Consider the following 14351-nt stretch of genomic DNA (forward strand, 5'->3'; position numbering starts at 1 on the left):
CAACACTCAATACACCATAGGTAGTGATGAGCTTTTTTTTTTTTTTAAATTTTAATTGGAGTATAGTTGATTTACAATGTTGTGTTACTTTCAGGTGTACAGCAAAGTAAATCAATCAACTATACATATTTGCACTCTTTTTTAGATTATTTTCCTAAGTAGGTCATTACAGAATATTAGGTGGAGTTCACTGTGCTATATAGTAGGTTATTATTAGTTATCTAATTTATATACAGTAGTTGCTGCTGCTGCTGCTAAGTCGCTTCAGTTGTGTCCGACTCTGTGCGACCCCATAGAGGGCAGCCCACCAGGCTCTCCCGTCCCTGGGATTCTCTAGGCAAGAACACTGGAGTGGGTTGCCATTTCCTTCTCCAGTGCATGAGAGTGAAAAGTGAAAGTGAAGTCGCTCAGTTGTGTCTGACTCCTCGAGACCCCATGGACTGCAGCCCACCAGGCTCCTCCACCCATGGGATTTTCCAAGCAAGAGTACTGGAGTGGGTTGATTCAGTAGTACATACATGTCAATCCTGATCTCCCAATTTGTCACTCTCCCTCTTTCCTCCCTGGTAGCCATAAGTTTTTTACATTTGTGACTTTTTCTGTTTTGTAAATAAGTTTATTTGTAACATTTTTTTATATTTCACATATAGCAATATCATGTAATATTTCTTTCTTTGTCTGACTTCCTTTACTCAGTATAACAATCTCAGGGACGGTCCATCTGTGTCGTTGCAAATGGCACTTTTCATTCTTCTTTATGGCTGCATAATATTCCACTGTGTATATTGATACGTACCACATCTCTTTTGGAGTGTACCACAGGTCCTTTATCCACCCCTCTGTTGATGCACATTTAGGTTGCTTCCATGTTTTGGCTATTGTAAACAATGCTGCGTGTACCTTTTCAAATTATTGTTTTCTCCAGCTATATGCCTAAGAGTGGAATTGCTAGATCATGTGGTTGTTCTATATTTAGTTTTTTAAGGAACCTCCGTACTGTTTTCCATAGAGATTGTACCAATTTACATCCCATCAGCAGTGCAGAAGGGTTCCCCTTTCTCCACACCCTCTCTAGCATTTTTTTTTTGGTAGACTTTTTTGATGATGGAATGATAAGCTCTTTAACTGTTCCTCCAGGAAGCCTTCCTGCATTCCACTACCCACTAATCTGGAATATTTTAATTCCAGAGCTAAAAGAGGGAACTTAGAAATGTTTGCTGATCAAACTGCCACTTATTAGGTTGATGGGGAAATGGAGGAGAAAGAGGAGACTCACCAGCACTCAGGTAATGGTATATTTTTTTCCTGCAGTTATTCAACCTCAGGGGCCTTATAATGGGCACTACAACACTGGTGTTTAATCCTATCAGACCAGTACCTCCTTTATGATGAAGAGCATTTTGTATTGTCCTTCCCAATTCCCATCCTGGAATGAAATTCCTAGATAAGGCAACCTATTTATACACATAAATTCTCCCTAAAATCAATATAATGTCCTAACTATCATATATAGTAGAAATAAAAGGGAAGTGATTTATGAGAACCCCCTCTGTATTTCTGTGAAAAAATACACACAAATAATAGAGTATGTTCACAATGTCTGGCCCACTGTGCTGAGTTCCCTCCCATAGCAGTAGGCAGATCCCACCCTCTCTAACCTCCTCAAGGGCATCCCTGCAGCTACCCTCCTTCTCCCTGTATCACCAATATCCTTATCGCTACTGGATCTTTCCCCTTGGCCTACACACCATGGTGTGTCTTAAAAACTAAAAACCCTGGAACTTTTCTGGTGGTCCAGTGGTTGAGAATCCACTGCAAAATCCCTGCTTCCATTGTAGGGGACACAGGTTTGATCCCTGGTCAGGGAACTAGAATCCTGCATTCCATATGTTTCAGCCAAAAATAAATAAATAAAATTTAAAACTAACCTATAAACTTTCTCTCTCCTGCCTATTCACTTCCTTCCCTTTTCAGCAAGACTTTTTGAAAGAATTGTCCACACTTGCTGCCTCCAATATCTCCTTCTAATTTGCTCTCCAACTCTCTCCCAGCAGACTCACTCCTGTCTCTCTCCAATGACAAGGACCACCAACGACCACCGTCAGAGGGCCACCAAGGAGCTTTGTGGCGCTGGACCCAGTAGTCAATTCTTAATCTTCATCTGCCATGCCCTGTCAGCTGCATCTGATATCATCCATCACTCCTGTGCCCAAAACACTTTCTTCACTTGGCTTCCGGAACACCACCCCAGCTTGGATTTCCTCTGGCTTTTCTGGCTGCTCCTTCTCAGTTCCTTTCTTAAAATTTTATAGAAGCATAGTTGACTTACAATGTGTTCATTTCTACTGTAGAGTAAGGTGATTCAGCTAAACATATATATACAATGTTTTTCATTTTTTTGGCTGCACCATGAGGCTTGTGGGATAAAAGTGCCCAGACTAGGAATTGAACCTGTGGCCTTGGCAGTGAAAGTGTGAAGTCCTAACCACTGAACCACCAAGGAAGTCCCTCATATTCTTTTCCATTACGGTTTATGACAGGATTTGAATGCAGGTCCCTGTGCTATACAGAGGACCTTGTTTTTTATCCATTTTCCATGTAACAGTTTGCATCGGCTAATCCCAAACTCCCCATCCATCCCTTTCCCACCCCCTCCTCCTTGGCAACCACAAATCTATTCTCTATGTCTGGGACTCTATTTGTTTCACAGATAAGTTCATTTGTATTGTGTTTTAGATTCTACACATAAGTGATACAGTATTTGTCTTTCTGACTTATTTCACTTAGTATGACCATCTCTAGGTGCACCCACGTTGCTGCAAATGGCATTATTCTATTATTTTTCATAGCTGAGTAGTACTCCATTGTATATATGTACCACATCTTTATTCACTCCTCTGTTGATGGACATTTAGGTTGCTTCCCTGTCTTAGCTATTGTAAATAGTGCTGCAAGGAACATTGGAATGTATCTTCTTGAATTATAGTTTTCTCTGAATATATGCCCAGGAGTGGGGTTGCAGGATCACAGATCAGCTTCCTTTTAAGAGTCATGAGTCCCTGGGCTCAGCCCTCAGTCTGCTTCTCTTTTCTATCCTCCTTCCCCTCTTCCTGAGAGCATCAGCCTCTTAGTATTCAAAGGGGGATACCCTAATTATTTCCCCAGCCTGGGCCTCTCTAGGCTCTTATGTCCAACTGCCAGCATGACTCCATCTGGATGTCTTGGAGTCGTCCTTGACCCATCTCTTTCCTCTGACAATGTACCTTAAAACCTGCCACCTCTGAACTTCCAAACATAACCAGAACTGGCTCACTCCTCCCCTTCCACAGCCTATATTCTGCCCCTGCCACCTTCAACTTCTGCCTGAACTCTCATAGTAGCTTCCTCACTGTTTTTCTACTCCCACCCCTCTCCCCACACTCTATTCTTCATAGGACTGTCAAGAGAGATCCTGCTGCTGCTGCTGCTGCTAAGTCGCTTCAGTCGTGTCCAACTCTGTGCGACCCCATAGACAGCAGGCCACCAGGCACCCCCATCCCTGGGATTCTCCAGGCAAGAACACTGGAGTGGGTTGCCATTTCCTTCTCCAATGCATGAAAGTGAAAAGTGAAAGTGAAGTTGCTCAGTCGTGTCAGAGAGATCCTAATAAAACCCAAACCAAGCCAGGAACTCCCTGGTGGTCCAGGGGTTAAGATAGGCTACAGTCCATGGGGTCTGCAAACAGTTGGACTGAGCGACTTCACTTTCACTTTCACTTTCCAGGGGTTAAGACTCCAGGCTTCAACTGCAGGGGGTATGGGTTCAATCCCTGGTCAGCGTGAACTTCACACATTGTGCAGTGAAGCCAAAAAAACAAAAAACAAAAACAAAAACCCAAACCAACTGACATACCTGTTCACTCAATACTCTCATGTCTCCCATATTATCTGGGTAAAAGCAAAAGTCCTTATAGCGGCTTTAAAAGCTCTTAATTATCTGCCACCATCCCTCCTCTGTTACCTCCTGGATCTTGTCTTTCAGTACTCTCCTCTTTGCTCACTCCTCTCTAGCCACACTAGCCTCTTTCTGGTTCTGTGAGTGATCCTGACATCAGGCCTTTTCACGTGCTGGCTCCTTTTTCTTGAACCCTCCTTCCTTCATGGTTCACCCCTTCACTCCTTCAGATTTCTGTTCAAATGTCACCTGATCAAAGAAGCCTTTCCCTTATCTAAAACAGTGCTGATCCCACCTCTCCAGCCGTTAGCTTGCTTTAATTTTCTCCATAGAACTTATCACCAAGTTACATTGAAATATACCAAATAAACATTGAAAGTATCATTTGTTTCTGCCCCTCAACTAGAATGTAAGCTTCATGCCTGCCTCATTTGTTGTTGAATTTTTAATATCTTAAGCAGTGCTTGGCACATATTAGATACTCAAGAAATATTATTGAATAAATAAATGAATCAGTGTCCTTGGAGCCCAACCATTCTATATGGCGTTGAAAGTTGTTGCTTAAACGGAGGTGGCAATACTTGCGGTTAGTGATGTACCCCTGCCATCTTTTAAAATGGCCTATCCTCACAGTGCCAGAGATGCCCCGTTTTCCTGGTTTACCTCCTCGCTGTCTCTGGCTGCTGTTTCTCAATCTTTGTTAAAAGTGTCGATTTCTTTGCTCAAACCTTATGTGTCTCCTCTTCTCAAGGTTCTATCTGGTGTTTGTTTCCATTCACCCTTCATACCCCAGGCTAGGTCACTAACTCCCACAGCTTTACTTACTATCTTTGATCATCCTCAAATATAGGCTTCTGGCCCCAATAACTCTCTTAAGCCCCAGACCCAGGGGTTGTGGCGCCTTCTAAATCCTGATGCTGGGTAGCCAACACTAGACTCAGCGACTTCCTAACCTGCTTCACCTCTGGGTCTCCTCCTCAGGGAAGCCCCCAACCCCTCCCCCTCAACCTTTTAGCCAGAGGACCTTGTCTTGAATTTCTCCCTCCCTCACCATCTGTGGCCTTGGAGTCCCAGAGTAGGTTCTCCGAAGGTCCTGGGCATCAGTCCCTGGCACCTACTCCTCCTCCTCTTCCCTCTTCCCCTGATGCAAACGCCCCTCTCCCACCCCAGCTGGCTCCCCGAACACCCAGCTCTAGTTCTATTCCCTCCTATCCATCCTCCATACAGAAACCAGGGACAGCTTTCCAACCTCCCTCTGCCCCCAACCCCCTGACTCTCCTTGGGGCGAAGACCTTCCATGGCTCCTCAGCGCCCTTGGGACAAGTCCAAACTCTTTCAAGTGGCCAAATTTCTGGCCATGGCTTATTTCCCACCAGTCCCTGCCTTAAACTCTACATTCCTCTCCGACTCCCTTTCTTTGGGTTCCTCTAACCCCAGTACTTTGGCCACCTCATGCGAAGAGTTGACTCATTGGAAAAGACTCTGATGCTGGGAGGGATTGGGGGCAGGAGGAAAAGGGGACGACAGAGGATGAGATGGCTGGATGGCATCACCGACTCAATGGACGTGAGTCTGAGTGAACTCCGGGAGTTGGTGATGGACAGGGAGGCCTGGCGTGCTGCGATTCATGTGGTCGCAAAGAGTCCGACACGACTGAGCGACTGAACTGAACTGAACAACCACGCCTCTGTCACCTGGGAGCCTTCAGTGAGTGCCCCCGCTATGCTTAGTTCACGCTGCTCCAGGGCAGTGTGTGAAATGAATAGGTTACTACTGGCAGAGCAATGACTCCCATTTATTGACCGCCTGCTTTGTGCCCAGCGCTTTGTATGCATCGTTTCTTTCAGTCCTGTTCACAATTGAGAGAAGCAATAGACTCAGACGGGGAAGGCAATGGCATCCCACTCCAGTACTCTTTGCCTGGAAAATCCCATGGATGGAGGAGCCTGGTAGGTTGCAGCCCATGGGGTCGCTAAGAGTCGGACACGACTGAGCGACTTCACTTTCACTTTTCACTTTCATGCATTGGAGAAGGAAATGGCAACCCACTCCAGTGTTGCCTGGAGAATCCCAGGGACGGGGGAGCCTGGTGGGCTGCCGTCTATGGGGTCGCAGAGAGTCGGACACGACTGAAGCGACTTAGCAGCAGCAGCAATAGACTAAGAGAGGGTTGCGATGGAGAATCTGAGACTCCAGCTGCCCTAGGGTCTACCCGCAACCTGGATAATAAGGGCGTGGCGGGGCCCAGGCCTAGAGCCCGGCTTGCGGGCCAGGCGGACCACCGGGCCTTGAACGCCAGAATCAGGAATTGTGACTTAGTTGCAAAGCTGCGGTAGACACGCGCGAGACTGCCCCCTGCGGGCCGGGAGGCCCAATCCCGGGCGCCGCCGGGCCCGTTGCCCATGGCAACGCCGCGCGCGCCCCGCCTCTTCCCCCACCCCACCCCGCAGGGCCGACTGCCCGTCAGCTGAGCAGCCGACCAATCCGACGGGGCTAGGGGTGGGCCTCGTGGGCCTTGTTCAACCCCCGCGGCCCCCCTCTCCGCCGGGACCCAGCCTTTCTCCGCGCACACCTCCCGCCCTTCGGGCTGCCCTCGCCGCCCGTTGGCGAGCGCGCGGTTCGTCACCGCGGCGTCAACTAATGCTGGCGCGCGGCGGTCCCGTCGGGGAGGGGCCAGGGGCGGTGACGCACGGCGCGGTGACGCAGCGCGACGGCGGCGGTGGCGGCGGCGGTGGTCGGTGCGGGAGGAGGGAGGGGAGCTCGCGGGCCGGAGAGGGGGCGACGGTGGTGGCGGTGGCCTGAGGAGGCCCGGGCGGCGGCGGCGGCAGCCGAGGCGGTGAGTGGCGAGCAGAGCCAGGCGGACGCGGGGCGGCGGCGGGTCGGGGCTCTCGGGGCTCACCTCAGGGCGCCCCAGGCCGCGCGGGCGGCCCCGCCCCCTCAGGGACCCCGGGCGGCGGCGGGCGCGGAGCGCGGGCCTCAGGGGTCCCGACCCTCGAGAGGATCTTTCACACCCGTACCCGGAATCGCCCTCCCAGGCCGCTTCTCGAGCTTCTCCCCGAATTCCTCGCCCCTCGGGGTGGCCCGGGAGCCCGGCCAGCGGCCCATCTCGTGACCCCCTCCCCAGGTCTACCTCAGACAGCTCCCTAGAGGGCACGCCCACAGACCCCCCCCCCCCCGAGTCCACTTGAAGCCCTCAGTCCCCTCCCGCCGTGCGCAAGGCTTGTCGAGAGACCACCCCTGATGTTTCCACGTCTGCTCCAGACCCTGTCCTACGCCTCAAAAATCTTCCTCAGAGAACCCTGCTCTGGCCCCAGATCCCCCATCCTCCTCCTCAGTCTAGAAATATTCCCCTGGGGCCACTCCTCGTATTCCAACAATATGTGTCAGATATCTTCTCTAGGAGCTTCCCTCATAAGCCCTAAAAATCTTCAGATCACAGACTCCCCGAAATCCCCTCCAGACCCCGTGCATTCCAGAAATCTCCCCCGGCGACCTACTTCGCACATCCCAACAATATCGCCCAGACTTCCTTCTCACACATCCCAAGAATTTTCCCTCCCATCTACTCCCATTCCAGTAATCGCCTTGGAGATTTTCCATTCATGGCCCCCAAATCTCAGAGCCCCTTCCCCTGGACTGCTCCAGAATGCTCCTGATGTACCCTGGAAAATCTTCCAAAGAGACCCTCTGAAATGGCCTCGGATCCTCAAAACTCCTCTGGAGCCCCACCCCTCCCCCCAATTCATCTCACATATACACTCCTTCTCCATATACACATCCCAGAAGTCATCTCTTTGGGCCCTTCCCCAGGTCCCAAAAGTCCCAAAGATCTCTTCATGTTCCTCAAATTTCCCCACCCTGAAATGCTCTATAGAGCACCCTCACATACCCCAAAAATCTTCCCCTGAGACCCTCCTCATTTATGCCAAAAATCTTCTCCAGAGATTCCCTGAATCTACAGAAAACTCTTTTTCCACATTCCACGAGCCTCTTCCAAAACCGTTTTTATATATCCCAAATCTTTTCCAGTAACCCACACAAAATGTTTCAAAAATTGCTTCCTAGGATTCCAAAAGGTTTCCCATAGTTTCTCTCTGATATTTTCATCAACCCCCCTTAGAATCCTCCTTTCAAGGTCCCTCCTTATAGACCTGCTTTCTGATGAACTTTCCTCCTCACAACTCTTATAAACCCTAAGACCTTTTCTTAACTCCTCTGAGATGCAGTTTTTCAAGACCTCCTCATACCTTCTCAGAGACCCCAGCAACCCCCTCGAGCCCTCTGAGATATGACCTTGAAATCTCTCCTAGAGACCCTTCCAGTAACCCTTGAATCACTACTTACAGACCTCCTGCCTTACTGAGAGTGGAGAAGGAAATGGCAACCCACTCCAGTATTATTGTCTGGAGAATTCCATGGACAGAGGAGCCTGGGGCACTACAGTTGATGGAGTCACAAAGAGTCGGACACAACTAACTGACTAACACCACCACTACTACTACTTACTTACTAAAAGACTTTACTAGATAATTCCCTCCCTGAACTCACCCTCATAGCTTCCCTCACATCCTCTAGAACCCTCTGTGGAAGACACCCAACACCATGCAGTCTTCCCTCAAAATAACTCCGAGCTCATTTTCTTAGAAAGTCCCAGAATTCTTTCTGAAAAACCCTTTACTATGACATTCCCACATTTTCTCTCAGAAGAACCACCTTCCCCATATACCTTATTGAAGGCTTTACTCAGAGATTTCTCATCTGAGCTCTTTGAGAATTTTTCCTAAAAAGACACCTGTCATCCTGCTCCAGTAAATCTAAGATCTCTCACAGAAGACCACACATCCACAGACTCCTTTTAGAGAATTTTCTCCAAAATTGCTGTGCATCAACAACCCCACCACTATGTGAGACTTCCTCAGAACGCACTCTCAGATTCTCCCTCTGACATCTCCAAGAAACCTTATTCAAGGCCTTATTACGTATCCCTTTTAGAACGTCCACTTATACCCTTTCATCTCCTCCATTCTCTCTCCTGTGAAATCAACTTAGAGATCCTTCTCAGATCTGAGCTTCTTTCCCCCATTATCCCACCATAGGCCCCCAGCACCCTACAAACTTCCCCTATCAGGAGCCTCTGTGTCCCTTCTTATTAAAAGATCCTCAAGAGATACCCTTACCCCTTGAAGTTCCAGCCCTCAGAGCTCTTTCTCTCAGGACATTTTTCTTTGGTTCTATCTTCATAGGCCCCTCCTCCCTTCAGAGATAGACAGACCCTTCCTTAGACTTTTCTTGAGGACTCCTTCAATTTTCCTCTCAGAAGTTTTCTCCTTCCTTTTCCACATTGAGTGCTTCCTCACAAAAGAATCCCTCCCCCTATAGTAGTTGTTCTCAAAGTGTTGTTCCTGGACCAGCGCACAAGCATCACCTGATAACTTGTTAGAAATGCAAATTCTTGGGTCCCAACCCGGACCTACTGAATCAGAAAACCTGGCAGTAGCTATCTGTTTTTAGGAACCTTCCTGGTGATTCTGATGCATGCTCAAATTTGAGAACCACTGCCCTCTAAGAGGATTTCCCTTTCTCCACATAAAAGCACCTTGAAAGATGCCTCAGGGTATGCCCTTGTGCCCTTCTGCTCACCCCCACTTTCCTGGGAGCTCCCTTTGTGAAGTCCCCACTTTCCAGAAGATTCCTTACCTTCCTTGAAAGGTTTCTGGCTTGTTCACAAGGTTACCCCACCCTCTGAGAATTACTTCAGATTCTGCCTTTGAATGGTTCCCTTTCAGATATTCCTCAGCATTTTCTCCTTCTGGCTTCCCCTCTACTGCTCCATACCATCCCATATCCTTCAGTGTTTCTGCTTCAAGTTGCTCCTTCCTTGAACACACATGTCCATCTCTTCTCACCTATTCCTCATCTGTCCTTCTCCACATAAACACTCTTCCCTTAAGACACTTTCCAATCTTCATTCTCTTACTACCCAGAGCCTTCCATTGTACTTCATAGAGCGCCACTTATCTTCTCCCTTGTAGTTTTTCATGTACTTGTCCACTCATGCTGACCAGACTGGGAGTTTGGAAAGTACTGGGATATAACTTGTTCTTCTCTGAATTCCACAAAGTGGGCTCTTGCCTCTGTAAGTTGTAGGGAATCATTGGCTAACCAGCAGCTAAGTTTGAGAAGAATAAACAGATCACAAGGATAACACTGAAGTCTGCCTTCAGGGAGCTCACAGACCAGTAGAGAGGTTGGTCAGGTACATGGGACAGAATGTGAGGTAAAAACTATATACTGTGGGAATTTGGCAGTGAGAAAAGGAACCCTCTATCTGGAAAGACTTCATAGAAGAGGTGGTAAGACTGGGTGCTGTTCCACAAGAGTTGGGACAAGGATGATTGGCCTTCCAGGCAGAGGAAGCAGGTTATGCAGTTGGTCAAAAGCAAAAAAGACTCTTCACCTCTAACCCATGGCATTTCTTCTCTTCACCTGAAGGACACAGATGAAAGAAAACAGATCTCCTCCATCTGCACTGTATTTGCCAGGTGCACTTTAGTGACCCAAAGAGTAATAATGATCATTGTTTATTGAGTAATTATTATCTACCAGTCACTGTTTAAGTGCTTCATGTGTATTGTCTCATCTCATATTCACAGGAACACTGTGAGGTAGGTAAACTATGATTATCCTCATTTTACAAAGGATGAAATTGAGGACAAGTGGCTCAAATAGGTTTCTGGCTTTGTCCATCCCAGGATGATAGTGTCTGAAGTCAGAGTTGGATTTTCTCTTCAAGTAGACAGGATTTGCATCCCACTCATTGCTTACCCGTTTTGTGACCTAAAACAAATTACTGAATTTCTCTAGTCCTTCGTTTCCAGAGTTAAAAAATGAAGGTAGTAACGATACCTTACTTCATAGAATTGTTATAAGGCTTAAATAGTTAATATGTATATAGTACTTAGAACAAGGGCTTCCCTGGTGGCTCAGATGGTAAAGAATGTGTCCACAATGCAGGAGACCAGGGTTGATCCCTGGGTTGGGAAGATCCCCTGGAGGAGGAAATGGCAGCCCACTCCAGTATTCTTACCTGGAGAATTTCATGGACAGAGGAGCATGGCAGCCTACAGTCCATGGTATCACAAAGAGCTGGACACAACTGAGTGACTGACACACAAAACACACACTTAGAACAATGCCCTGTATATGCAAGTGCTCAGTTTCAGCAAAAAAAAAAAAAAGCTCTCAGCAGCCAAGACTCTAAAGATGTAAGTGGCATTACCTTAGCTCAAGTTGGCTTAAAAAAAAGAATTAATTGCCTCATGTTACTGAAAAGTCCAGAACTAGGATGGTTCCTAGATAGACCTAGCTGCATCCAGAAGTTCAAGCAGTCTTCCTAGTAATCGCCCCATTTCTCCACTGACTTAATTTCATCCTCAGCTGATTTCTGCTTTGTGACAACAAAATGGCCCTTAGCAACCCCAGACTTGAACTCTGCGTCCTTAGCAGTCTCAGTGGAAAGAGAACTCTTGACTGAGAGCCCCAGTTTGAAAACAGTTTCTTCTCTGAGCTAAGTGTGAGACCGTGACCGAAGATCCTCAGACATGTTTAGGTGAGCAGTGCTCTTAGAGATTCTCTTGCTTGCTGAACCAGATAGACCTGTGATTCCATCCTTTGACCTTTGAGTGTTGATGGTAGTCCCCTCCTCACTGTTGCCCAGCCCCAGTCATTCTGTTCTGTATGATTGTTTGGATCCAGAGATTGTTTTTGGCTAGTCTGACCCCACCAGACTTGACTTTGGGATCTCGCTGGTAGAAACAGAGCTTCCCTGGTAACTCAGCTGAAAAAGAGTCCACCTGCAATGGGGGAGGACACGACTGAAGCAACTTAGCAGCAGCAGCAGCAGTAATGCAAGAGACCTGGGTTTGATCCCTGGGTTGGGAAGATCCCCTGGAGAAGGGAATGGCCTCCCACTCCAGTATTCTGGCCTGGAGAATTCCATGGACTGTATAGTCCATGGGGTCACAAAGAGTCAGACATGACTGAGTGATTTTCACTTGGGAAAAACAGGAATGAGATGACTGACTTGGTTTGGTTGTAGTCTTGAGGTAGTAAAATCCGGGAGTACTGCTTTTCAGTTCCCTACCTCAACTTTGGGTTTCCAGTACTCAGAGCTTTAGAGAGGGTTAAATAGGTTACTGTGAGTAAGTTTTGTTTTGTTTGTTTTAGGGTAAATTTGTTGAATAGAGTCTGCTTGAGGGCAACAGAACAACATTATTATATAGAGTATGCATATCTCAAATGTCCCCAACAATCGAACAGTTTATGAAGGCACTTTTTAGGTACTGGAGATACAGCAGTGAATGAAATAGTCAAGGTCTTAGAGCTCTTGGATCTTATATTCTGATGGAGGGAAGATACATGAATAAGTCTGATAGTGATATGTGCTATGAAGGAATTAAAACAAATTGAACGGGGTAGGGGATTGTCCACTGTACACAGGGTGGTCAGAATTGGCCTTTTTGAAGAAGTGACAGTTGAGCCTGATAACCTGAAAGATAAGAAGGCACCAGTTGCGGGAGGATCTGAGATTTCGGCATTCTAATTTAACCATTGTTACATGTGAAGAAAAGACTGCTGCAAGGTGGAGAAATTTTTCACAGATATTTATTAACAGTCTGTTATGTTTCAGGCACTGTGGTAGAAATTGAATATATAACAGTGAATAATATAGCCACAGTCTTTTTTCCCTCACGGATCTTCCAGTCTAGGTGTTTCCAGAAGAGCTATAGCCTTAGAAGAAACACTTTTGGACAATGATATCAGACCAAAGACTCCTACTGGGGAGATGAGGAAGATTGGGGCACACATGAACCCAGATCTGATTGATGGAAAGGAACCAGCCATATGATGACCTGGGGAAGGACATTTCAGGTAGAGGAATCAGCCAGCACAAAACCCCTGAGATGTGTAAGATCAGTGTGGCTGAAGCATAAGTGAGGCAGAAGGGGCAGGGGCTTGGAGTGGTTCACAGAGGCCAGATTATCTGGGGTCTTGTGGGCCATGGTAAGGAATTTACATTTTCACTTACAAGCATTTGGAAGCTCTTACAGGATTTCTAAAGCAAGACAGTAACACGATCTATTTGTTTTTAAAGAAAATTTGGTTTCTGCAAGGAAAATGGGCAAGAATGGAAACAGGAGGCAATACATTCATCCAGATGAGAAAGGATGATGACTTGAATATGGTGGTAGTAGTAAAAATGGAGATACAGATACATGTTTGGTGTTGAGCAAACGGGAGTTGATGGTGGGATTAGAGAGAGGAATCCAGGATGATGATACTAGCTAACATCTCTGTGAGGGTATTTATGCCCCACAACTCTGTGAGAGTAGGTGCTATTATTAAACCCATGTTACAGATGAGAAAACAAGCACAACAAGGTAAAATCACTTACTCCAAATTATGCAAGTTTCCCATAGCTCCCCAGGCTGTGTTATCTTCCAGGAGGCCCTTCCTAGCTTTTCCCCTCCTCTCCTTCCCTTCTCCAGGACCATTCATACAAAAGGCACAGTCTTGGTTGAGGCAATAATATATATATTTTGTATACATATTTTAGGAGTTTCTGAAAATAATGGTTAGTTTTCATAAGACAGAAGCTGGGCTACCTTGGCTTCTCACATTCTCCTATTCTCAAGTTGAGATAGTGAATTAACCATAGGTAACTAGCCTATTATCTTATTCATGAAATGAGCAAGTTCCTCCAGGGCCTACATGGATGTTCTACGAGGGCTAGGGATAGGTGGGAAGGCTAATAGGACGCCCTCATTTGTCCAGAGATGTTGGCATTAAAGGGTATACACTTTGGTTGAACTTTAGGCAGTAGAAGGGAACATACAGGAGGCTGTAGCATTAAACACAGGAACAAGCAAGAGCTCTAAAACCAGAGTGTTTGGCCTTAAAAATCTCAGCTTAGCTGTGTAATCTTGGATAGGTGACTTAACCTTCTCTGTGTGCCCGTGTCTTCATCTGTAAAACAAGGATATGTATATGTGTGTTTATAGTTTTTGAGATCATACAAGCTCATCGGTGGAAAGCTATTAGCATAAGGCCTGGCAGATAATACAATACGATATGTGAAGACATGTGAAACATCATTCTAGGTATCTTATGTACATTGTTTCATTTCATTCTTAAGCTTCACTGAGGAAGAAACTGAGTTGCTTGTGGAAGATCAGCATGGCAAGTTAGTGTCAGTAGGAGAGATCTGGTTCAGCCCTGTCTGACTGACTCTGCAGCGCTACTTCTGAGAGAGGATAGCTGACCTCCAGAGGCGCTTCCTGTATGTGGGCTGCTTTTCACTGTTCGGAGAAAGAGCCAATGACTGGTTTTTCCTGGAACATCTTAGCCAGTTTTTGACT

At 46.8% G+C, this 14351-nt stretch overlaps 1 protein-coding gene across 3 annotated transcripts in view; it reads left to right on the top strand.

Annotated features, from left to right (window-relative positions):
* Window positions 1–6680: 6680 nt before the first annotated feature.
* SAMD4B (sterile alpha motif domain containing 4B) overlaps window positions 6681–14351 on the top strand; it is a 36129-nt gene continuing 28458 nt past the window's right edge. For 2 of the 3 annotated variants that reach the window (XM_061388250.1, XM_061388252.1), the window contains exon 1: window positions 6683–6769. The gene's annotated coding sequence lies outside the window, so the exon portion shown is untranslated. Of the gene's footprint in view, window positions 6770–14351 lie in introns of all 3 variants that reach the window. The other variant, XM_061388251.1, reaches the window with a different exon arrangement.

This window comes from Bos javanicus, chromosome 18 (assembly GCF_032452875.1).
Source record: "Bos javanicus breed banteng chromosome 18, ARS-OSU_banteng_1.0, whole genome shotgun sequence".
NCBI classification, from domain to species: domain Eukaryota; kingdom Metazoa; phylum Chordata; class Mammalia; order Artiodactyla; family Bovidae; genus Bos; species Bos javanicus.